This window comes from Protopterus annectens, chromosome 1.part1 (genome assembly GCF_019279795.1).
Source record: "Protopterus annectens isolate FY-2018-M chromosome 1.part1, PAN1.0, whole genome shotgun sequence".
NCBI lineage: Eukaryota > Metazoa > Chordata > Ceratodontiformes > Protopteridae > Protopterus > Protopterus annectens.
Window position 1 is genome coordinate 221,273,066 of NC_056726.1, and position 27,383 is coordinate 221,300,448.

Genomic DNA, 27,383 nt, shown 5'->3' on the forward strand with positions numbered 1-27,383 from the left:
GTTGGCCTGGACTTGAGAAGTAGATATCAAACAGGACAGGACCCAGGACCAAACCCTGTGGGACTCCACTTGTGACAATTCAGCAGTCTGACTTGGAGTCAGCTACTTTCACACTGTTGGTTCTATCTGTGATCCAGTTTGCAACCCACCTAGTGATATAGGGGTTTATGCCTAGCTCAGTAAGTTTTTCTATGACTTCTGAGTGGGGAATGGTATCAAAGGCCTTGGCCAGATCAAGGTAGGCTGTATGAACCATCTTGCCTTCATCCACAGCTCTGTTGACTTACTCAAAGAAGTCAACCAGGTTGACCAGGCATGATCTACCCTTCACAAAACCAAAATATGTAGGATCCAGAGTTTGGAGATTCCCTATATCCTTGTTTATTAGGTCAATAATGATGTGTTCCATAGCTTTGCATATCAGACTCATCAGGCTAATAGGGCGATAGTTCCCAGGGTCTGTAGTCACTCCTCCTTTGTGGAGAGGGATGACTGTAGCAGTGAGCCATTTGGTAGGGACAAAGCTTTTTGCCAGTGTCCTCCTTCTGTTGTAGAGTTTGTTTATGGCAGGAGACTACCAGATTGGCTTCCTTTTTTTGGAGGAGCGTGTCTTGGTTTTATTGGGTATGGCAAGATCCATGCATTTGTGTACGTGTTCATACAGTGCATTGGTGTATGATTCAGCGGTCATGCAACTATTCTCCATTTGTATGGGTTTCCGTGAAGTTAGCCACCTCTGCTTTTAAGTGCCCAAAGATAGCTTTGGAGAAGTTTTTCATAGTGGCTACCTTCACGGGGGGGGGGGGGGGTTCCAAGGTGATTAGTTTGTGGTTGGATCTAACCAGGGAGGAGCTGACTATTGGTGTAGAGCAATGGTTGTCCATGTTAATAATGACCAGGTCAAGGATGTTGCTACCTCTATTGGGGGTAAGAACGAGCTGGTCCAGGGCACTGCAATTAATGAATTCCAGGAAATGTTGGGCAAGTATATTGGTACATAAGTAGTTTTAATGGAGGGGTAGTTGAAGTCACCTAGTATGAGAGTGTTAGGTTGGACCCAAGTATTCTTGAGGGTGCTTATGATATGGAGTGCGAGTCTTTGGACATGGTTGGGGACCTCTAACAGGCTACAACCTGAATTGCTGTCTTACCCAATGTTGACTGCACCTGAAGTATCTCTGATGCTTTATGTTGAGCTACCAATCTGCAGGTGTGGGCATCCTTTATGAATATGGAACACTACTGCCTTTGGAGCTTCGGTTCAAGTTCTGGGCCAAAAGGTGTGGAATGAGTTATAGCCTGGTACTGTAGGGGTGTTTTCTGCTACCTTGACCCAGGTCTCTGTTAGAGCACAAATGCTGATGTTCTCCATTTTAAGGAGTGCTTCAAGCAAGTGCATTTTGAGATTTAGACTTCTAGCATTGAGCAGCATGACCCTCAGATTGCATTTGTCTGTAGCTGTTATGGTGGTAATTTGGTCTTTGGAACACAGCCTAAAAAAGGCACTATGGGTTGGGAAGAGCCCTGGCCAGTATCTGGAAGCTCAGGGGTGACAGATGCAGGCCATCTCTGTCAAAGCATCGAGGTCTGTCAATCATGTCATCCTAGACAGACAGATACTGGATCCCCTTAGAATGACACCAGAAACTTAGCCAATCATTGAAATCAATCATTTTCTGCTTGTACTGTGGTATAATTCTGGGTGATGGTAGGATGCTGCTCAGGGCTATGGTCATATCTGCCTTGGCTACATAATCCGAGAGCTCCTCCTTGTCTCCTTTCGTATAGTCCAGGGAGATACGTCTCAGGTCATTCACACTCACATATACAATGACTGAGTCATATTTCCACCTGTTATTGAGGGACTTGTGTGTGCGCATTATGTGGCAGATCCTGGCACCTGACAGGCAGCTCACAATGACTTTCTCCTTATTCAGCCTAGTGAGTGGGACATCAGTGTGCCTCACTATCGAGTCACCTATGACTAGTGTGCTGGGCATGCTGTTTTGCCTTATGGACTTTGGTTGAGTGGCACACTGTTTAGGAGAGTTATGTGTCTCATGATTAGTGTTGTTATGGTGGCTGAGCGCGTTTCTGCCTTGGAAGTCTCTGCTGTTTGGGTAGATTTTTATTGAGAGCCTCCCCGAAGGTGGGTGTGTGGTTTGTGTTTTTATGTGAAGGCAGTGCTGTACATTTTATTTTTGACCATTCTTCGTCCAGTTTCCCCATTACTATGTTGTCGAACAAATCTTATACCATCAATTGTTCTTCATTCTTGTTGATAACTGAATGTTAAAATTATGACTCACCTCTAGTTTTCAGTGTAAACATAAAGTTCTAAGTTGAACATTTGTAACACTGACTGCAAAATACATTCTTGTTCCTGTCAATCAAAAACATTTTAAGTTAAAACATCCTAATTCAGATGCATAGCAATGTTACTTGTGGCCAGACTTAGTTGGCCAACACTATTTTATTTTGTGGATCCGTGTTGCAGTGTCTCAGGAGAACTTAACATCTTCCTTGATGGCAGCATATTTACTGTTGTGAGTTTTACATCTTTTACCTCTCATATTTCAATTCAGATAATTTACAACCTTACAATCAGTTTCCCCAGGTTTGCACACATTTTTTTTTCTTTTAATATTCAGCACTGGACCACATTTTGCATTACCAGATCGTTTTGCTTTGTAGAGGTAGCACTTCACACAAACTTAGTATCAAAGTATCCTCAATAAATAGGACGTGCTGGAGGGATAGATTCCTGTCAAAGAGAATTCCCATGCTTTGGAACAAGATTCCAGTCTACATTAGGCAGAGCTCCTCACTAACACTCTTCAAGAGAAACTTAACGAGTGGATGGGAAACAGAAAGTTTACCCCTGGGATCACTTCAGTGGCTCTGCTGGACAGAGACACATGGAAATAATCTAAGGGGGCGGCGAAAGCCAACACATTCTGGCTAGGCTTAAAAATGCCTTCGGGCAGATAGCCTAGTACCTACCTATAAACCTATGAACTTAAAGGGTGTCATCAGAATTATGGTATAGGTCAAATTCCAAACACACACACACCCACACACACCCACCCACACCCACACACACACACACACACACACACACACACACACACACACACACACACACACACACACACACACACACACACACACACACACACACACACACACACACACACACACACACACACACACACACACACACAGTCATGGAAATAACCTTTTACAGCACGTGAAAATTTATGTTCTAAGTCTGTTTTCCAACGTGATCCTTAACTGCCATGAAGACTCATTTTTTATTGCTAGAGCAAATTTCTGTATGGGCTCATGATAATTGCCTTTCTTTTTGTATGCACGATACCTCCTCATTATTAACACTTCACTTCTCAGGAAGACTTGCCTTTTCTGCTTTTCATACAAATTGCAACTGGTTTCTTACTACTTTTCAGAAAAATCTGTGCTGTACAAAGTTCCACTACCTGCAGGCTAATTCTGCATATTGCACAGTCACACCTTTCTTTTGATTTTTCATTTCCAACAAGCTTGGCTTACACACACAGAGCTCTTGGCTGATTACAATTTCTACCAAACAGTGTATTTAAAGAACAACTCAATTCTCTTCATAAATCATTTACTAATTTTCTAACAGACAATAATTGTTGCTTCCTTTAAACACAAGATAATTATCGTATGTAATTAATAATATCTGGTTGATATAAATAGTATTTTTCTCACTGTTATAGCACATTATGCTCTACAGGCATGATACACTCCTATTCTGCACACCATAAAACTATTAGATTTGTACTCAGCAAGCTGGAATATTTTTTATTCAACGCAAATGTTCCCATTTGTGTGAGTTCTCGTTTCAAAACACAGTTCATTTTAATGCCATTCAATTTCCTCAGAGGGTGTTTCTTCTCTTTTTGTGCATAGTCACAAATAACCAGAATAAGGTTGTAATACTATTCGATTTATACCTGTTCATTAGTGTATTTTAACTGTTTCAGAAGCACCACACCACTGAACATCTAGCTTGAAAGCTGTTAGCTCTTCACATACTGTTTAGGCTTTCGTTTAGAGCACACTGCAGTCACCATTTTCCAATGCACACACATCAGAATTATTTGATTTATATGGAACAATTTTCCCCGTCACATCTTTTATCTACTATGCCAGTGAGCACAGACTTTGTACTGTCACATATACATTTTCCCAAAGGTTTCACATCAGTTACAGTTTCGCTCTCTTTAAGCAAGCCCCTTTTCCATATTTTGTATATACTAGGAACTGATTGTTACATTTAGAAACTTTTAACAGCTTTCTTCATGTAAAACGTAATTTAAAAAACATGGTTTTTCACAATTGATTGGGTTTGCTTTGTTTTAATTGCAGTAAGCTCTCTTTTGCAATTTGAGACTTCAACACAAATTTGAACACTTACTACCTGCATTTATCCAGATTCAGCAACTTCATTTATAAATACTCCTGAGTGCAGACTTCAACTTGCAGAAATATTTTTTCTGAATATATTTATTTCATTACAGTAATACATTCACCATGCACATCTTTGGTAAGGAACTTTTTCACCATTTCATATCATTGTGCTAGAAGAGTCAACATTTCTTGTCATGCCACCACTGTGTCTCATAAAATTATTTTAAATTTGGTTTATAATTATTTTTCATACCACACGCTCGGTGTTCAGCTTCTGTTTCATGCTCTTTGTCTTGGTTGCAACAAATAGAAGCTTAATGGTTCTATTTCAATACTCAAGAATTCATCCAACAATGCGTCTTTGGGAAGGATGTTCCCCACTTTGATTATATATGCATGCTGAAATTCACTTTGCTAGAGTCACAGTGAGAAGCAGTATGTTTATATTTTAATAGCATGGGATCAATGTCTGCCAAATTCTCAGTTGTTGAAGTATGTTGAAGCTTTCCACATTTCTTTAAAATTAAAACAGGTTTATTTGTGAGGAGCAAGACAAATGCACAATTTTTAACAGAATAAAGCAAATGTTCATCCTTCCAGCTTTCCATATAACTTAAAGCATTTTCAGTTCATCCAGTCCAAAGCAAAAATATTATTTACAGAGCATAGTTCCTTTAAACAAGACAACCACATCTTCACTACAGTCGTATTTTCCATGCATAAAGCATAATTACCTTTCCATGTGGCTTTGCTGTGACTGGCACATCCATAACTCTCTCGCTTTCTCTTTCTCTTTCTGGTTTCAGAGCTTGTCAAAATATCTGTTTAGCCTCTTAGTTTTTTACTTATGCTCTCATAGCCATCTCTCTCTCTCTCTCTCTCTTTCTCTCTCTGCCTCTGTCTCTCTGTCTTTCTGTTTTTGTTCATTCCTTTTTAGAAGAAGTGAACCTTCCTTCCATTCAAGGCATGTTTGTGAAGCCCATTTCCACAATGCCCATATACCACATTCCAGAAACTACCACAATTACTGTACAGAATCATACTACAATGAATGGGAACACTATTTTCACATCAAAATGATATTCAATTAATCAGGAAAATCAGTGTAAAACATTGGTAATTAAAAATAGTATTATAGCCTGAAATAGATTAATGGCTATGTTAGTGATATTTGTCTACAATATCTTTCTTTGAGCAAACTTTTATCCAAAGATGTTTTTTTGCCCTTCATGTGCTATTGTATTTTTAATTAAATGGTTATAAACAGAGAATGTTGCTTAGATTTTTAAGCTAACGTGTAAAATAACATTTGTTTTGTTTACCTGTATGGAAAATGTTTCAAGAGAAAAAAATAATTTTTATAAATGTCAATGAGATTCTAATGAAATCTGTTTACAAACTTACTCAACTCCTTTGGCGTGTCTTTATATCATTTAGAGCAGCAGATAAATTAATGATCAGTGCAACACTGCCTACCCTTTCTGTACAATTTAAATGCGATCAGTTCTTCAACCAAAGAATTTAAAATTATTATAAATTTAATGAAACTAACTTCAACTTTAACCGAGGTTAATGCCACTTTTTGATAAGAGCATAAGACCATGTAAAGATCAACCACATTCACCATACATACTTGGAGTAGATTATATTATTCTAATTAGATGCATTTTCCTAGAAGAAGCTACATTCAGACACACATAAAAGACTCCGGTGCCCATTAGAAAATAGATACTTTTTGGTGCTTTTATGGATATAAGAAAGTGATTACATGCAACAGACCTGCCAAAGCTGTGTGTGTGTGTGTGTGTGTGTGTGTGTGTGTGTGTGTGTGTGTGTGTGTGTGTGTGTGTGTACACACACACACACACACACACACACACACACACATATATATATATATATATATATATATATATATATATACTAGACTATTGGTCCACAGGCTGTTACAAGCCTAGCCAATGACCAGAAATCAAAATCAAACCCTATGCCTTCTATTTACCATTATGCCAACCCTGCCCTTGATTCACCTATACACATTACTGCATTGTAATTAGGTTCAGTAAGGGAAATACAAGCAAAATCTTGTGAATGATCTCCATTATTCTATGTAGAGTGACCAAAACCCCTCTGTAGGTATCCTGCCTCTTACAGCATTCTGTGTGATGAATATTGCCTAAACTAAAAGGTAGGAAATTACCCTGTCTGCTTAATCCCTTATTCATTCATAAAACTGGTAGCACAATTTATACTCAGTCTAGAGACAAAACTTTACATTGTAACATAAACCAAACTTGTTGGTGTAATCAGTAGCTCTCTCAGAGAATACCCTTCTCACACAATAAGTTTCCTGTTTGTATCTTACAAAGTAGTTACCTAACTCTGCTAAAAATACTCGATGATTGGGTGGGGATCCTTGAATTGCCCTCTGATCTATCCACAACCCTTATAGATAGGGAAACAAGTAGTGGGAAATGCAGTGATTAGGCTGCAAATCATCTACTGGACAGATTGTCTAGTATTTACCTATGAGCCTATGAAGCTATAAATCAATATTCAAGCACTTAACAAAGAACTAAGCAGGCACATTAGGTATATAGTATTCTGATATATTCCTTGGTGGGAGGTTTCTGTATTTTAGATCTGGTTAAATTAAACTTCAGGGTGCTTTCTATCATACCATACTTTGCTTATACAACAAGCCATCTCCCAATATCATGCAGAATGGTAGTAGTATATTTCTCTTTCCTTCCATGACATATTATGTTGTACTAGAGACAGCACAATGTATTACTTGTAATGGCACTAAATGAGGCTAAGACATTATTACTGAGGCATTTAATTAGGCTAATGCTTCATAACTCTTTTTATTAGCTTAATTTAATTTGTAAACAGCTCGAGCAGCTACAATTCTATTATTACTGACACTGGACAGCTACAGTTTGAATCTTACTGTCCATGTTTTATGAAGCCTCCCTGTCCTCCCTTACTCATATGAGCTAAGCATAATCCTACCCCTAACCTTACCCCTGCCCTTAACTCCAAACCTACATATTAGGTTACAAAACACCCTTTCCTAACAGGACCACAATGCAAAAAGTGTTTGCAAGTTAATGATTTTTTTTTAATTTGTTTCACCAATCACAAAATGAGATTATTTTCCTTTTGGGAGCTGTATATTTTTGAAGATACTGGATTTTAGGTATGTATGTTGCTGACATGCTGGCATTGATATAATGGGTATCAATTTAAGTGCATGCTTACTTAATAATATACTCACAAATGAAGCCCTGATTATGACCCAATTGGCCCAATTTCAGTTAGCAGCTCATGTACTGGAAGAGCTGGGCAAGGAAATGATGTAAGAAGTAATTTCAGATCGCCAGTTTAAGGGTGTGGGCATGAAGTAAGAAGTAATTTCAGATCGCCAGTTTAAGGGGGATGGGCATGAAGTAAGAAGTAATTTCAGATCGCCAGTTTAAGGGGGATGGGCAGATGGCTTTCTGGAGGCAAGTGCCTCAGTACAAGCAGAAGCTTGCAGTTAAAGTCATTGACTAGGGGAATGTCAGACTGTTATTACAAGCTGGTGACAGTATCTCTCAGGAGACAAGTTTGTGGGAGGATGAACATCTCAGGGAATATTGTTGGATACCTTATAATTAGGCAGTGTCTACATCAGTCACCGGGGTTGGCTTTAGTGCCTGTAGAAATACCCATCCATCCATATTAATGACAGCTTTACAGTGGACCCTTCTGCAGACTGAGTTTTGGCTGTGACGTGAGAATGATGAGACATATGCTGAGCATCTGGGCTGCTGCAATGGGGGTCACAATTGGGTTATCAGATCCCACTATAGGTTCATGGACTACTATTAAGGATAGTCTGCAGGGTTGTGTGGGTGATGCATTCAATGGAAGAGATTTTAAATATTGCTCTTTTAAACTTTGAAAGTTGAGAGAATAACAGGTTGTACATTATTATGCATTTTCTAAAAGATATGAAGTCTGAAGCTAATAAGTCTGACACTATTTAATAACCTCAATTCTCAATGATTTACCAGAATACCATGAATTTTATCAGAAATACTCCAAAGATATGATGCACAAATCTGGACATTCTGTAAAATGGTTGACAGTTCAAAGTTGTGCACTCATGGCTGCTTAGGTGATAGCCTCTCTGGACCACTATCACTTCCAATATGGGGGGGGGGCGGGGACAAGTGTGCTCAACTCTGATTGGGACAGACTTTGGGTGGGATTTAATAAAGAGTACTGTGAATAAGAAGCATTATCACTTGTGGTTTCCTCCTCTCAGTAACCCTTCCAATTCATAGACTGCTGCTGAGGTTTTCTGATAGTGGGATCCTCAGCACAGAGGTGGTTTCACTGGTAGAGTTCCACACTAATGCAGCAATCCAGGGAAGGGGTTAGTACAAAATAGCCATTTACTACCCCCCAGAAAATGTCAACAAGTTAATTGCTCAAGAGCAGTTGAAGTGACACCCTGACCCCATGTGCAAAAATAGGAAAAGGGGGTTGTGGATGTCTGGATGGAATGAAAAGTAAATACAATCAAAAAGCAGCAGCTGCCCTTTCACTCCTATGGAAGCAGTTGGCATGCAGGTAGGGTGTGACAGTGTGTGCATGTATATGCGCATGATCATGTGTGTGAATGTCTGTAGGTGTGTCAATAAAACTGGATGAAAATACGTGTGTGTGTGTGTGTGTGTGTGTGTGTGTGTGTGTGTGTGTGTGTGTGTGTGTGTGTGTGTCTGTGAGAGTGGAGCATGCTTGTGGGTAAATGAGAGTTTCTGTGAGTATGACTGACTGGGAACATGAATGTTAGTTAGGGTTATATTTTGATGGAATGCAGCATGATGACTGAATCTCTGAAAACTGCTTTTAGTATATGAGTGTATGGGAGTTGCACATTCTCCACAGTTATGTGGCTAGGGCGTTGGCATATATAATTTGCGAGGTGGAGGGTTCAGAGAATCATGTTTATACATTTGTCCTTCAAAGAGTAATCTTTCAATGCATAATAACAAATCTGATTGACAGTGTGGGTCTTGTTTGGGGTTGAGTAGACGTGTGCAGAGCTTCAGCAAATAAGGCCCTAGGCAGGGTAATGGACTGCGCCACTCTCTGCAGCATATCAGCATCACTTTACATCTTTGTTACTCCTCTTTACCCTAAAATATTGTTCAAATCTGTCAGTGTGCATACTGTTTTCTGCTTTACTTTTACTATGATTGTATTATTAATTTATTTATTTAAATTTGTTTACCAGGGCAGAACACTTATCAAACAATGACCAATTACACACTCAGCCTAGGTTTCAGTATAATATAACAAAACAATGTACAGTATATAAATAACCGTGGCTTATTTTATGACTAAGTATAGAAAATATGTGTAGAAGATATAACAAGCCAACTATATGTACAGTTAGATAAGTGGAACAGAAAATGGGGAATACAATTAAAGTAGGAAAGGTAGAAGTGGTGGATATATGGCAGTAGTAGGTAGGCCAGAAAAGCTAATAGAGATGAGTAAGATGAAAGAGAGGACAACATTATGCATAGTGGGCTTAGACCAGTAATGTTGTAGTATCCTGAATCACAGTTTAGGATAAGCGAGTTAATCAGGTGGATCAAGTATATGACAACTAAAGGTACTATGCACTCAGAAATATCAGTTTAGATAATGCAGCCTTTAGATGGACAGTTGCTTTCAAACTATTTAGTAAATATTGTTTAACCTGTGGCCTAAACAGGAAGTAATTTGTGTGATCAGTTAAATCAGGAAGTAGTGACTATCATAGTTCTGATGTAAGAACCGAGAATCAATAGAGAATAGAGTGCACTCCGAGGCAACTGGTTTGTAGGATATGATTAGCTCTATCTTGTCTTCTTAGGTTATAAGATTGAATGTCAGTAAAATGATTGAAAAGGAGGATGTCAAGAGTATCTTGAAGAGTAAGGAACCAAGAAGTAGATTTCACCTGGCCTGTACTGGGATCCAGTTATTCTACGAAAAATTAAGGCAGGGGTGTGTAAGCTATGAACTGAAATATTTTATTGGAGAGGGTCTGAAGGGTGGTAATGCTTTTGAGAGGCAGATGTAAGCAGAAGCAGGGAGACCATACTCAAGATGAGTAAGGAAGGATGGCTTTTCCTACAGTAATCCTTGCTGGACCTGAGAAGTGCTAAGATATTTTGATGGCCAAGAAGGATCTTGGCTCTCATCTTTTCCATGTGCTCATGGAAGTTTAGTGATTGGTCTAGCTGAATCTTCAGATACTTGCAGCAGGTACTGATTTCAATGGGATTGTTATTACAATCAGGGAAATTAAAGGATTGGGGGTGGAATGGGGTTGGATAATCATTTACGGGCGCCAAATACAATGACCTTTGTTTTTTTTTTACATCAAATAGAAATTTAGCCAGTGATGCAACTGAAGAATGTTTATTTTAACACAAAAACACATAATCACAGAGAATTAGATACAATTTAAAACTTTAATTTCACATTTTATAACAAAACCACCAACAATCTCTTTAAAAACAAACTTTGCATGAGCAATCGTAAATCTCTACTTCCATTGAAAATCACATCTATTGAAAATTAATCTGCCAATGCATTGAACTACAAAAGACATGTTGGGATTCATAGTCAAATAGCAAATAATGAAGCATTAATTAGCAGCTATGTGAACAGTGCAAAAATTCAAAAGACGAATGTCTGATGCATTTGCTAACATCTTGACACAGCCCCCAGTGGATGTAAATGTTCCATTTCAGGGACAGTCCAGGAGCACTGTCTGGTGAAGTTTCTTGGTCAGAGTCACAAAGTGATCAAACAAAGGCCGAGTGAGTCAAACCCTCCACTACAAAAACTGGTCATTAACAGCTCACAGCCTTACTCATCTGCACTAAGTACCATACAGACTGTTGTTGCCCAGTACTGTTCATTTCACACCTGTGTGCCTGCAGAAAGCAAGCTAAATAAGAAATTTTCATAATTAAAATATTTACATTAAACTTGTAGAGTTCATGCAGTCCAAGATTTCACAGCCAAATAATAAACACATTGTCAAAGTCAACAAAACAAGGAGCCGAAGAATCATACATAATAATCAACTCTTTCCTTTACACCATGATTATGGTGGGATGCATAAACCCAGTATATCTCTCTATTTCTACCTATATCTATCTGTTCATACCTCTCTCTCTCTATATATATATATATATATATATATATATATATATATATATATATATATATGAAGTAGATAGCTTATAGATAGATAAGTAGATAGACAGATGGCTAGAGAGATAAATATAGATTTAGTACCTAATACAGAATGGCCAAAATATCGGCATTCCAGATATCAACACATTAACAGTAAAATATCAAAACCCTTCTGCGCATGCTCTGAGTTAATCCTCTGAGAAAGTAAAGTATTAAGCACTATTTCCAAAGGGAGGCAAGTGACCATGCACCCCCTCTATCCCCTGTTAATTATATACAGTAACTTCTCAAATGCACACTCCCCAGAGAAAATGGCATATTGCCCTAACCTGAAAATTGTCAGTCTCCAACATCTGTCAAGTAACTTTTATATCAACTAAAGCATGTTGACTAAACAGATATCAACTTTAAATTATTTTATTATCTAACACCACCCGTGTGTGTGTGTGTGTGTGTGTGTGTGTGTGTGTGTGTGTGTGTGTGTGTGTGTGTGTGTGTGTATGTGTGTACACATATAAATACATGCACACACGCGCACACATACACACACATACACACAAACACACACACACACACACACACACACACACACATATATATATATATATATATATATATATATATACACATATTTCTCTCTCTCTCTCTCTCTCTCTCTATATATATATATATATATATATATATATGGATATACTTCATATCGTCGACTTGCCATTTCATCAATTTTCATATTATTGAGACCACATTGTCGAAAGTTTAAAATAATGAACTCCTGGAACCTTGAATTTTCCCTCCGGATATCAAATTCCTGTCACACTGCATGGAAGTTCTGGAAAGGGTGATTAATAAACAAATAAGCACAGTAGAAATAAGATAGGAGATGAGCAGTTCAAATTCAGATAAGGATGTAGCACAAGTGAACTGATACATGCAATGAGAAAGATAGCTGAGAAGAAGCTAGAGACGAGGAAAGAGTCCAACTGGGCATTCCTATACTTGGAGAAAGCATATGACAAGGTCCCATGAAAGTTGATTTGGGAAGTACTGCAGTGGTTTAAAGTCCCAGAAACACTGGTAGAATTAGTGCAAATTATGTACAAGAACCCAATGGCTCATGTACGAACAATGTTTGGTCTCACAGAAGGGGTCCCCATAGGGAGTGGGCGTGCATCAGGGTCCAGGTCTTGCGCCCACTGCTGCTCATGCTGGTGATGGACTACATTACTGCATGCAGACAATGTGGCATTACAGGCAGACTTTGAGGAAGAACTTAAGTAAGGATAGGGGAATGAAATGCAAAATTGAAGGCCCATGGGATGAAATTTAGCATAGAAAAGACAGTTGTAATGGCAAGAAATACTGGGACTCAGAAGAAGCTGAGAATTGAGACACAAAGGAAAATAGTAGAACAGGTTAACACCTTCAGATATTTGGAAGGGGTAGTTGAGGAGAAGGGAAGTCTGAATGAGGAGGTCAAAGCTAGAATCAGAGGGACTGCAGCCAACTAATATGGTGTCAGGTGTTGTATATGACAGAGCATGCCAAAGAAGCTGAAAAGTAAGGTGTACAAAACAGTGGTGTGACTGGTACTACTGTATGGTATGGAAACATGGGCAGCAAAGGCAAAGCAGTTGAGGAAGCAAGGGATGATGGAGATGAAATGTCTGAGACAGGTGGCAGGGTACACATTGTAAGATAGACAAAGAAATGGGGACATAGGAGAAAAAGCCAAAGTAGCTCCAGTTGCAGAACAGATCAAAGAGAATAGATTACGGTGGTTCAGATGCATGTGCAGTAAAACAGAAGACAATCTGGTGAAGAAGATTTGGGACAAACAGGAAGAAGGCAGTAGGAAACAAGTTTGTCCAGCAAAGAGGTGGATGGATTATGTGCAAAAAGACCTGATATAGTCAGGCATGAGTGTCAAAGAACATGAAAGCACACCACCATTGAAGGTTGAACATTATGACAACATGGTATTAGATTTGTTATCTGAGGAAGCTGTGTATAAAAAGCTGCCTGGTAATCCAGTGCAACAGTACAGTGAGGAGCTTTGTGAATTATTGGAAAGAGGGGAACTTTTGGGATTTCTTAAATCACATGATTTTTAAATGTTGATTGTTCATGAACCCAAACATCCCTATTTGTATGCTATACCCAAAATTCACAAAGACATTACAAATCCTCCCAGTAGACCAATAATTTCAGGCATAGGTTCATACATAGAAAAAGTCAACAAGTTTTTGGATTTCATTTGAAAACATATCTGACTTGAGTGGTATCCCATATTAAAAATACTAGTGAGGTCTGTAAAGATCTGTGTAACATGAAGTGGGAAAAGAACTATTTTTGGGCTACCGTTGATGTGACAGCGTTGTATACCAACATACAGATAAGATGGAGTTTGGAGGCTGTGATGAAAATAATGGGAGAAGGACCTCGTACAATCTTCTTGCTGTCCCTTTTAGAGTTCACTTTGACCCACAATTATTTTGCGTGGAAAAAAGCATTTTATTTACAGTCTAAAGGTACAGCAATGAGGGCAGTATTTGCCCCTTCGTACGCTGTCATATATATGGGTGAATTTGAAAAAAATTTATGTTCCAAAAGTCATTTTTTGTAAATCATGTTGTATATTACAAACGTTACATAGATGATCTTATTTTTGTATGTAGAGGTGACAAATCGCAGTTTGATAAATTTATGGAAGATCTCAATGAGAATACACATGGGTTGAAATTTGTTTGGCAATGTATGGATGATAACATAGCTTTCTTAGATGTAGAGTTTTATATAAACGGGCAGGGCAAAGTTCAACACAGACCATACAGAAAACCCACTTCTGTGAATAATTTTCTACATGCTGACAGCATGCACCCCCCACATTTACTTGAAGCACTACCATATGGTGAATTCAGAAGAATATTCTTTAATACCTCTGAAAAAGAATGTAGGGAAATCTTCATGGGTGAAGTACATGAAAGATGACTGTCAATAGGTTATTCTGAGATTACACTGTCTAGAGCCCAACAGAAGGTTTGCAAACAGAGGTATAGAGCAGGCAGTCACTATGCAGAAGGAGATAGGTTGCAAGAAAAAGAAAGATTGTTTTTTTTGTAAGCAAGTTTTCTGATTTCTCTGAAATTTTGGAAAGAATAATAAGACAATTTTGGGGCATAGTGACTGAGGATGCTATGGTGGGAAAATGTTTTCCCAGACACATAACTTTTTCATATGGCAGGCATAGTAACATCAAAGAACTATTAAATAGAAAATGTTATGGCGGTAGGGATGGTACATCTATTGGCATGTACAGATGTGGAAGATGTTCTGTATGTGACAGGATCAAAAATTTGCATGGTAGCAAGATTAATGGAAAACCATATTTTGACAAAGAGAAATTTAATTGCAACTCACATGGAGTGATTTATGTCATTGGATGTGATTGTCCTAAGACATTCTGGTATATAGGGCAGACTAAAAGACAGGTCAAGGTTCAGATTTTAGAACACATTGGAGACATTAAAAGGAAAAATATGGATAGCCCTGTGGCTAACCATTTCGTATCAGTGCACAAAGGTTGTACAGGGGGTTCATTTTTAGTGTTTTAGCACGATCCAAGGTTTATAATGGCAATTTTAAAAGGGAATTGAACAAACTTGAATATAGGATGATAATTAATTATCATACATTAAGTCCTATGGGAATTAATTTAGATAGCGGCATACTTTTATAATAATCAACACAGCATGTTTTAAGAATAAGTACAGTAATATTAAAATCAATACTTGAATTAACTAGTGGTATATTTATAAATTTAAATATTTATTATTATAAAATTCATGTTTTTCATTAATTGATAGGGTAAGATGGATTTTTTCATGAGTACCCCAATTTATAGGATCATGGTAAGGGCATTATGATATGAAAAAATAATATAAATATACAACAAAATAAAATAAATTTAAAATAAAAAAACTTTTTTATATATGAATAAGAATTGTTTTGTATATTTCTGTACATATGAATTATCTATTTATGTTGAATATATAGATGTGGCTGCTTTTCAATTCATTATATTCTGATGTATACATATTGTTCTTTTCTCTTTTTTAATGCTTGGGGTTTGTATTATGTGGTTGCACTATGTGGTTGCACTTTAAGAAAATCAGCTAATTGTGAAGATTAAATGTTTAATTTTATTAATTAATTAATTAATTAATTAATTAATTAATTAATTAATTGAATGTATTAACTAATAACGTTTGGTATATAAGGAAATGAATTGTTGTTCCATTGAAGGCGAAAGGCCGAGGTACCAGAATGTGTAAAATAAAAGTTTACAGCATTTCCTTGCATCGTGCCTTTCATGGTGGTATGCTTTCATGTTTTTTGAGAGGTGACGTTCTTCGTGTTTTATGAGTGTCAAAGAAGGCAGAAGAGTGACATTGAATTGAGAGAGATGGCAACAGTTGACACAACACCCTGATCTCATGTAGAAAATGAGAAAAGGGGAGGTTGATGATGATGATGAATTATATATCTAATTTTTCGCCTGGCTATCTACATTGCGTTTATCCTTCATTTCATGGTAACAGACAGATAACTCCAGGAAGACTCTAATTTATAAAAAAACTCACACTGATTATAATTCACATGGAATGTTTATTAGTTGGGCTTCACTCTCCTTTTTATCACATTGTTTTATCTATTTGTCTTCCATATCCTTTGAGTTCATACATCAGTTTGACAAAAAATACTTTCACTACCAATGGTTAATTCCCAAATGCTTGCATGCTAATTTTCTGATCACAAAGTACCAAAAATGCTACATAGTACAGCAGTATGCTTTGCACGGGTTCAAGCTCCAAACATATTACATACTTAAATATACCTACTCCATGGTCATATAGTCATGAAAGGAAAAACAGCCAGGAAGGTTCTAGTTGCATATATTCTGTAGCCTTATAGTATGGATTCATAGATTTATAGGTATTTACTAAGAAAATGACCACCAGCGCCTTTATAAGCCAAGCCATACACTCCAACCTAATTGTATCCCTATATAACATGGGTATTTATTAGAAGGGGGTATGTTAGTTAAGAAGTTTCTACCCTGGCTCTAGATGATTATCACTGTTGAAGTGATACCCTACCCCATGTGCAAAAATGGGAAAAGGGGTTGTGGGTGGATGGATGGAAGGATGTGGGAGGGGGTATGTTAGTTGGGTCTATATCAGTTAATCGAATGCTTAATTGAGTGAATCACTATTTGTCGAACTGACGTAAGCGAAAGTACAATTAAGCGAATGATCAGTTAAGCGAAAAGTTTCCTAGGGAAAAAAAAACAGTTGCTCACCCTCTGACCATAACAAACAAAATAAAATTAAAAACTCTGCAGACTGGGGGGGGGGGGGATTTGCCCTCCACACCCCTCAATGTGGGTTGTTGTGCCCCCCACATCCCCCTAACTAAATATTCCAACTCCAAGATCGCACTACAGTGTGGAAAAGGGCAAATTCCTGATGATGGCCAACTATGTCCTTTCCCTAGGAAAACATTTGCTTAATTGATCATTCACTTAATTGAGCTTTAAGTCAGTTCAACAAATAGCAATTCACTCGGTTAAGTGAACAATCAATTATAGGTTCATAGGTTCATAGGTAAGCACTAGGCTATCTGCCCGAGGGCATATATAAGCCTAGCCAGAATGTGTTGGCTTTCGCCGCCCCCTTAGATTAGCTCCCTGTGCCTCTGTCCAGCAGAGCCATTAGATCCCTGTGCCTCTGTCCAACAGAGCCACTGCAGTGATCCCTGGGGTAAATTTTCTGTTTCCCATCCACTCGTCAAGGTTTCTCTTGAAGAGTGTTAGTGAGGGGCTCTGCCTAATGTAGATTGGAATCCTGTTCCAAAGCATGGGGAGACTCTGGGAATCTATCCCTCCAGCACGTCCTATTTATTGTTGTGGTGAGGTTTAGATCCCTAGAGCATGTGGCTTTTGGGGATTTGTTTTTTTTTAGGTGGAGCATGTCCATCAATTCTGGTTTGGACATGACCTTGTATATCAGGCAGAGATCACCTCTGAGTAAGCAGTATGCAACAGAGTACAGCTGGAGTTTCTTCAGTCAAGCTGCATAGGGCATATGTTTGAGGTCAGTAATCCTGTTGGTGAGGTACTTCTGTGGTCTTTCCAGCTGTTGCAGGTATCTTGTAAGATACATCCCAAATGGGGCATTGTACTCTATGATGGGTCTGATGAGTGATGAGTTGAGGGGCACAATAACCTCTTTTGTTCTAGATGCAAACCCTTTTGTGATTAGGTGGGCTACATAGAAGGATTTTCTAACCACCTTGGCAATATGATTATCAAAGGAGAGATTACTATCTACTTGGGTTCCCAGATCCCTTATTACATTTTCTGTATTTAGGGGACTACCACATATGTGGTAGTTCATGGGTACTTTGCTTTTTCCAAAGGGGATGACTATGCACTTTTTGGCATTTAGCTTGAGGCCATGATTTTGACACCAGGTATCCGTCTCAGTGAGACCCTTCTGGGGGATGTCTGTATCAGCTGGAGAGTCAATTATGGCCCCCAGTTTGCAGTTGTCTGCGAACTTGGTCAGCCATAGTCCTCCTGTGCTTGCCTGTACCTCTGAGAAGTATATACCGAACAGGAGGGGTCCCAGGACTGAGCCCTGGGGGATGCCACTTTTAACTGGTTTAGAATCAAACCTAGAGCCTGCAACTCTCACTGTGTGGGTTCTATCTGTGAGCCAATTGGCAACCCATCTTGTGACATAGGGGTTTATTGTCCAGGCTGGTGAGCTTGTCTATAATACCAGAATGGGGAATGGTGTTGAAAGCCTTTGCAAGGTCTAGGTAGGCTGTGTGGACCTCCTTTTCCTTGTCTAAAGCCCTGGTAACTGTCTCAAAGAAGCCCACCAGGTTTAGGAGGCATGATCTGCCCTTAAAGCCAAACTGGGTAGGGTCTAATGTTTTGAAGGTTCACAATGTCTCTGTTAATGAATTCCATGATGATGCGCTCCATAGCCTTGCAGACCAGGCTAGTCAGGCTTATAGGGCAGTAGTTCCCGGGGTCCATTGGGCTCCACCTTTGTGGAGCGGGATAATGGTTGCTGTGCACCACTCTATGTGTATGTAGCCTGTAGTGAGGCAGAGTTTGAACAGTGTGTTTAGGTGAGGGGTTAGTTCATTTTGGAGCTCATGTAAGACACAGCCTGGGACACCATCTGGTCCCATTGAAGCTGTATTTTTGGCTTTGGATAGGGCTGTTTTAACCTGTGTGTCAGTGATTGCCAGGGCACTACATTCTTCTGGTATGGTTATGGGCCCTTTAGGGGGTGAGAGGGGGGTGAAGTTTTCATTAAACCTGACTGCTAAAATGTTGGCAATATCAGTCGGTTCAGTGTATTTTGTGCCATTCTGCACTAACTCAGAGCAGATCTGAGAGTTTCCACTTAGGTTCTTGACATAGTTAAAGAACGCTTTGTGGCTATCTTTGAAGTCCTTGGCAATTTTTTTTTCGAAGCTAGCCTTGGATGATTTTATGAGGGATCGTAGTTTCTTGCTGATACTGATCAGGGATGTCTTTCCTTCTTGGGATTTTACTCTTTTCTGCACTAGTTTCCTCCTTCTGTTGTATAGCTTGTTTATGGCAGGGGTCCACCAGACTGGTTTCCTTTTCTTGGAGGAGTGAGTCTTGGTTTTGCTTGGGATAGCACGATCCATGCATTTTTGCAGGTGCTCATAGAGTGCCTTTGTAAAGGATTCAGCAGCTTGGACAGCATTGTCCTTTACCATGGGGGCTGTGAAGCTTTCCACCTCGGTCTTAAGTAACGTGAAGTTTGCTTTTGAAAAGTTTTTCATGGTGGTTTCCTTGATTGGGGGTGGGGGCAGAATGTGGATACCCAGAGTAATTAGTCTATGGTCTGATCTAACCAGCAAGGGTTTGACCTCCGGTGTAGAACACTGGTCGCCTATGTTGGTGATGACCAGGTCCAATATGTTGTCACCTCTGGTGGGGGTGTTGACCAGTTGATCCATGGCATTCGAGTTTATAAATTCTAGGAAGCGTTGGGCAAGGGTGTTAGTACTTGAGTAGTTCTCCCAGTTAATGTTTGGATAATTGAAATCACCCAATATTAGAGCATTTGGTAGGACCTTCATATTTTCCAGTGTCTTCAGAAATGCAAAATGGGGATCCTGGGTCATGGTGGGTGATCTGTAGCAAGCTACAATTTGAATTGCAGTTTTGCCTGTTGTTAGTTGCACATGGATGATCTCTGAGGCATTTTGCTGTGCCACTGACCTGGAGGTGTGGGTATCCTTGATGAATATGGATACACCCCCACCTTTTGTGTTTTGGTCCAGGTTCTGTGGCCAAAAAGCATGGTATGAGTTATAGCCTGGTAGAGCTACGGTGCTCTCAGGACCCTTAAACCAGGTTTCTGTTACTGCACAGATATTGATATTCTCCACACTGAGGAGTGCCTCGAGTGCATGCATTTTGAGGTTTAGACTTCTGGCATTGAGTAGCATTACCCTCAGTTTTTGGTTACTTGTGCTATTTACGGTGGTGGGTTTGCCTTTTCAGTCTTGCCTAAAAAAGGCATTATGGAGGCGGCAAAAGCCTTGGCCAGTATTCAAAAGCCTAAGGGTGACAGGTGCAAGCCATCTCTTGTGAAGCAATGTGGCTTATCGAGCATGTCATCCCAGGTGGACAGATACTGGATCCCCTTTGAATGACACCAGAAACTTAGCCAATTGTTAAAATTGATCATTTTTTTCTATATACTGTGGCATAATTCTTGGTGAGGGCAGGATGCTACTCAGGGTCAGGATCATACCGGCCTGGGCTACATGATCAAAAAGCTCTTCCATGTCTCTTTTCATGTAGTCCAGGGAGGTACGGCTCAGGTCATTCACACCAACATGGACAATGACAGAGTCGCATTTGTACTTTTCTGGAGTGACCTGAGTGCTTGTATTATGTGGCAGATCCTGGCACCCGACAAGCAGCTAACTGTAACCTTCTCCTTGTCCAGCCTAGTTAGTGAGACATCAGTGTGCCTGACTATAGAGTCGCCTATTACTAGTGTGTTGGGTATGTTATTTTGCCATAAGGGCTGTGATTGCATGCCACACTGATTATGTGAAGTATGTGTTTCATGGTTTGTGCTGGGGTGTGGAGGTTGCTTGGGTGTCTGCTTTGGAGGTCTCTCTTGCTTTTGCAGATTTTTATTTAGAGCCTCCAAGTATGTTTTCGTGTATTTATGTGTGTTATTTGCCAGTGTTGGTTTAGTAGGTCTATGTGAGACTGGTGGTGTGTTGCAAGTATTTTCCTTCTCCTCTTGACTGTCAGTTCCAGTCTTGGGTTGAGAGAGCTTTGCCTCCAGTTTGACTGTATAATTGTATCTCTCGCATATATTAGTGTTTGGTGGTAGGAGGAGAGGGTTGTTTGTGTACATGAGACAGTTGTAACATTGCCTCAAAATGCCCAGATTCACCAGTTGGACTGGAGAGTACACCTGAAACTGCCCTTTGGACATGCCTGAATAGGTAAAGTGAGCTGTTTTACTTATTAGCTGGTAGGGACGAATAGAGAGCCTTGTCCTTCTGGACAGTATAGGAGGTCCAGTGCTTGGGTTAATTAGTGCTTGCTATGAGCTTTGAGCAAGTGCTGGGCTGTGAAATGAATGGTTTGAGTGCTTAAGTTGAAAGTTTGTCGGAAATGAAAAGAGATAGAAATTAGCCCAAAATGGCCAATAAACTACTAAGTTCAGGGCTACAGCAAACAAGGCACACAAATTTCAGAAAGAAACAGATCAAATAAGCAGGCACAATAAGCATTTAACCAGAAATTTCCAGGTCAGAAGGACAGAATATAGCCTCTCCTCCCACAAGAGTGCAGACTACAAACCTTCTTAATGTAAAATAACTGGCCTGGAGCCAAAGTGCTTAAACCAGAACTAACGTGCTTTTAGAATAACAGACACTGGGCCTTCAATCAGCAATTCCCAACTTAGAAGGATGAAAGCTACCTGTCATGCCACAACAATGCAGTCAACAAACCTTCTTAATGCAAAACAACTGGTTTGAAGCCCAAGTGCTTAAACCAAAAGGCTTAAAATAGCAGTTACAATTTAATCAGGCTACTACCATGCAGTAATAACTGCAGCAGAATAATACAATTGAGTACTTTTAAGGAGAAGCACAAACAAAATAAGGTAATAAAGTGGGAAGGAACACAATTACAGTAAAATCAGATGAATAAAGTGCAATTTTTTATATATATAACAATAGAAAACAAGCAAACTGATTTAAACAAATTACCCAATTAACCAGCAAAAAAAAAAAACTGATCCCTGTTCCAGCAGTCTTCAATCTGACAAGTTCTAACCGCACACTCCTGCCACGAGGGTGCAGGGGAACCTTCTCCTAAAAAGATGGCCTGGATTAGTGCTCAAGTTATACAAACAAAGCTAGATTCAGCAGGCCTGAATCTAGTCTATGCTACAGCAGACAAGGTGCACCAATATCAGAAAAAAAAGTTCAAATGAGCAGGCACAGTAAGCCTTTAACCAGAAATTCCCAGCTCAGAAGGATATAATCTAGCCTCTCCTCCCACAAGAGTGCAGACTACAAACCTTCTTAATGTAAAATAACTGGCCTGGAGCCCAAGTACTTAAACCAGAACTAATACACTTTTAAAATAACAGACACTGAGCCTTCAATCAGCAATTCCCAACTTAGAAGGATGTAAGCTACCTGTCCTGCCACAACAGTGCAGTCCACAAACCTTCTCAATGTAAAACAACTGGTCTGAAGCCCAAGTGCAATAGCCAAAAGACTTAGAATAACAATTACAATTTAATCAGGCTACTAACAAGCAGTAATAAATGCAGCAGAATAAACACAATTGGGTACTTTTAAGAAGAGGCAAAAGCAAAATAAGGTAATAAAGTAGGAAAAAACACAAATACATTAAAAGCAGATAAAGTGCAAAATGTTTTTTTTATATATAACAATAGAAAACAAGCAAACTGATTAGAACAAATGACCCAATTAACTGGTAAAAAACCTCAGAACCAAGCCCTGTTCCAGCAGTCTTCAATCAGACAGGTTTATGGCCTAAATGGGTATGCCTACTCAAATGTTCTCTCTGTATTAGGCAGGATAAGCTAATGAGACTAGACTAGGATAGAGCTGGGATAGGGCTGAACAGATGGGAATGGTAGGAGTGTATGAAATCAAAATATGATCTCACTGTACTCGGTTGAGTGAGCAAATGAGATGGGCCCAGGAGGAGTGTTCAAACACAATTTTACATGAGGGGCGGTCAATTCCAAAGCCACCAAGATTAATACCACAACAAGAGCAGGGAGGGTGGGTGAGGAAAACTAACTGCAGACAGGGAGAGACAGAGAGACAGTTTCCAATTTTCGGTAAACAAATAAATAGGCAGATAAATGCAGTACTATTTTTAACACAATATTCAATGAAACAATAAACAGAAAAAATAAAATTCAGTACTATCTTATAACACTGCAAGTTTGTACTTATCTCAACTTGGAATAAAGCTGATGTAGGGAATACCAAACAGCTCCAGTATGCAACTATTCAGCAGAAATAATTTCAGAGATAAGGGACTAAGACTTTAAGGCACAGAGAATCCCTCTAGGCTAAGACTTCTACACCGAATAACAATGAAGTGAGATGAATAAACTAACTGCAGACATGGAGAGACAGAGAGACAGCTTCCAATTTTCAGTAAACAAATAAATAGATAAATGTAGTACTATTTTTAACACAATATTTAATGAAACAATAAACAGAAAAAATAAAATTCAGTATTATCTTATAACACTGCAAGCAGTCAATTAACTGATATAGACACGTTAGTTTGGACATTACTGTCACCTTATGTCTATGAGAGACATGGGATCCAGCCCCATGGTGAATCTCTGAGTTTCCATCCATTAGTCAAGGTTATGCTTAAATAGGGTTAGGATGGACTCTGCTTCACATGGATGAGGGACCTGTTCCAGACCATGGGGATCCTTTGAGATATATATCTGTCTTGCCAGCATGTCTTATTTATGTCACAAGCAAAATTTAAATCCTTGGATCTAGTGGTTCTGATGCTGTTTGTTTTGCAGATTTGCAAAAGGTCCATCAGAGATGGATCCAAGTATGACTTGTATGCCAGGAATAGATTGACTCTTAGTAACCTGTAGGAGATAGAGTACAGAGATAGGGATTAAGGTCATCCATGGTTATACCCTGGATTCTCTTGGTAATGAACCTTTGTGTGCATTCCAACTGTTGCATATATCTGGTCAGGTACATGCCAAAGTGGGCATTATTCTCAATGACGTGTCAGATAAGGGCTGAATAAAAGTGGCACTATGACTTCCTTGAACCTGTATTTCATGCCTTTAGTTTTAAGTCATGTGACATAGAAGACAGAATGATTTTCTTACTACCTTGGCCACATGTTGATCAAAGGCCAGATTACTGTCTAGATATGTCACCAGCACTCTCCCATATTGCTGAGTACCATGTACAGTATATTTGTACCTCTGGTGGGTGTGCACTCTATCTGGTCAGGGCTATTTATGTTAATAAAGTCTAGGAATCATTGTGCCTTTGAGTATAAGGCAGTTTATGTTTCCTAGTCTATAGAGGGGTAGTTAAAGTGTCCCACGAATAGCGTATTTGATTTATTGGTGAATGTCTTCAGTAGTTCTAGGTACAAGCTATGTGATTCTAGGGACATAGAGGGTGACCTATAGCTTGCTAGGATATGATATGGGACCATGTCTATGATGATGTGCACGTGGATAAATTCCAGACATCATTTGCTTAACCAATGAGAGTTATGCTTGTAGGTAATACAGATCGAGACACCCCTGCCTTTAGTCCCTTTTTGCGCACTTGCTGGTCTAAATGTGTGGAAGGCACTGAAGCCTTGCACTGCCAGAGTACTTTCTGTGAATTTAAACCATGTCTTGGTAATAGCACAGATGTCTATATTCTCTAGAGGGAGGAGAGCATGTAGGGTATGAAGTTTCTTGTTTAGGCTCCTAGCATTGCCCAGTAACAACCATAGGATTCTCTGAGTTTTATCTGCTATGTCAGTAGGCTTGTCAATTTGGCATTGTCTAGAAACAGCTCTCAGAGGGTGGATAAACTTTTAGCCAATATTTAGAAGCCATGTGGAGACACGTGAAGACCATCCTTTGCAAATCAATGTGGCTTGTTAACCATGTCCTCCCATGTTGGCAAATATCGAATCTCCCCTAGACAGACATCAGAAGCTAAGCCAATTATTGAATCAATCATCTTTTGTACATAATGTGGCATCATCCTTGCTGAAGGTAGAATGCTGCTTAGCAATGTCTCTCTTCATATAGTCCAGGAAAGTATGTCTTAGGTCATTATAGTCCAGGAAAGTCCATCTCAGGTCATTAATGCCCACATGGGCTATGACAGAATCATACTGGTATCTGTGGTGTAGTGACTTGAGAGCCTGCATAAGTTGGCAGATCCTCTCTCCAGATAACCAGGTAACTGTTATCTTCTTCTTGGTCAGTCTGGTGAGTGGGGCAGCTGTGTGAAGAGTCCTGGGTAATGTGCTGCTTGCCTTATGGGCTTTGCTCTTGGGTTTGCAGTGGGCATAGGTGTATGTGTGGTATTTATTGTTGTTTTTGATGAGCGTTTTAGAAATTGCTGAGGGTAGGTGTTGTTTATATATTTAGGAGGCCTCTGAGATTTGGGAAGATTGTTTTTTAGTGCTTCAGCATAAGTTGTTCTATGTGTGTGTGGTGGACACTATGAGTGGTGTATGTAGTGTGTGTGTGTGTGTGTGTGTGTGTGTGTGTGTGTGTGTGTGTGTGTGTGTGTGTGTGTGTGTGTGTGTGTGTTCCTGACAACCTTCTTTGTATGCAGGATTCTTACCTCCAGTGAAATTGTGCATGTGCATCTCTCTCATACTGCCTGTTTCTTTATAGATGAAATGGCTGTATGTGAACATGAAACAATTGATACATTGTCTCATGATGCCCATATCTACCAAGCTGGTTATGGAGACATTTGGAAATTGCATATCCATGTAGTCCAGACCTGTATTTAGGGAGGCTACTGAAGGTCATGGACTGGGTTATACAGAGGTCTCCTTGTGTGATCTCTGGGATTTGGCACTGGACTAGGATATTCTGTGCTAAGATTTGATACTAGTGATGTTTAATGTGCTAACTAGCTGCTCTAAGCTTGTCTCTATGAAATGGCTTTGTTTTAGCCACACTAAGTTACAGGCTTCAGTTCTAAGGGACATTTCATGGATACAATTTACTTTCTGGGTGTTTGTGTTTGTACAAGGTACTGCCAACCTCTTGATGTAATAACACCAAAAAAAGATTGTTGCAATTGTAATGTTACAACAGAACAACTTAGACTACCTTTACAAGGCAATTTGGAGTATCAGGGACCTTTAGAATGATTAAAAGGCTAACTCAACAAATAAAGCTAAAATAAAGCAGTAGTACTCTAAACTATTAACAGAAGTGCAACACAGTAAAATAAATGTCTTATCTGCCAAGGCTGGAGCAGGATTAACTCGGGCCCCTCTCAGTGCATGGTAAGGGCACCCAGCAGATGGGAGCTGTAGGAAAATGAGCAGCAATTTGTAGTAATAGACATTTGCTGGGAAGGCACTTAGTATTATGGATATATGGAAGACAATGGGTGAGAATGCACTTACATAGGTTACATAACAGACAATAGCAATAAATGAGGGAAGGGAGCTACTTTGGAAGTGAGATTACCATAAGGGGTGGAATTGAGAGATACAGCCTTTTAAAACCACAACAAAAAAAGATGGGAGGGTGAGGGGAAAAATCAAACTGGAGTTCTAGTCCTATGGTTAGAATTTCAGAAAGGTGCAGTGTATTGTCTCAGTGGGGGGTAGCACCCACTCTAAGAACAGGGGAAAAACAGTAGCAAGGTTAACAGAAAGGCATTGGAATGCAACGTGACACAGGTACATACAGCTATAAAAAGTACAACCACTACTGCAGTCCCACAACAGACTATGGCACTAGCCTATGCAGAAATTTATGAGTGACACTGTAAATAAATGACTAAATGAGGCTCACAGCAAACAGTAGATCACAGTCCTGCTCCGGCCTAAACTGTGAATGAACATACAAAATTGATTGAGGCCCCCAGACTGGCTTCAAATACATATCATAAACACTATGATATGAATGTGGGCAATAAAATTCAACATCATCAAAATGGGGTAGGACTCATGGAAAAGGACATTATGGATACCAATGGGAATTCATAGCTGAAGGGATATACACTACATATTTGAAAACATGCTTTTCTGATGGATTCCCAGGATGTGTGCAACTTACTTTTATAACATTAATTCTGTTTACATAAATTGCTTTACTGTGTCATTTAAAACTACTTTGTTTTGGAGCCTGTCAATCTCACTGAGTGTCACAATTAACGATATAGTATCCAGCAACGTGTGATAACACAGGTTATAACAGATACTGTGCATTATGCCAAACAATATGTATTATAGATTGTAACATGTAGAACAGAAAAATAATACAGTAAACAATAAAGATAGATAGATA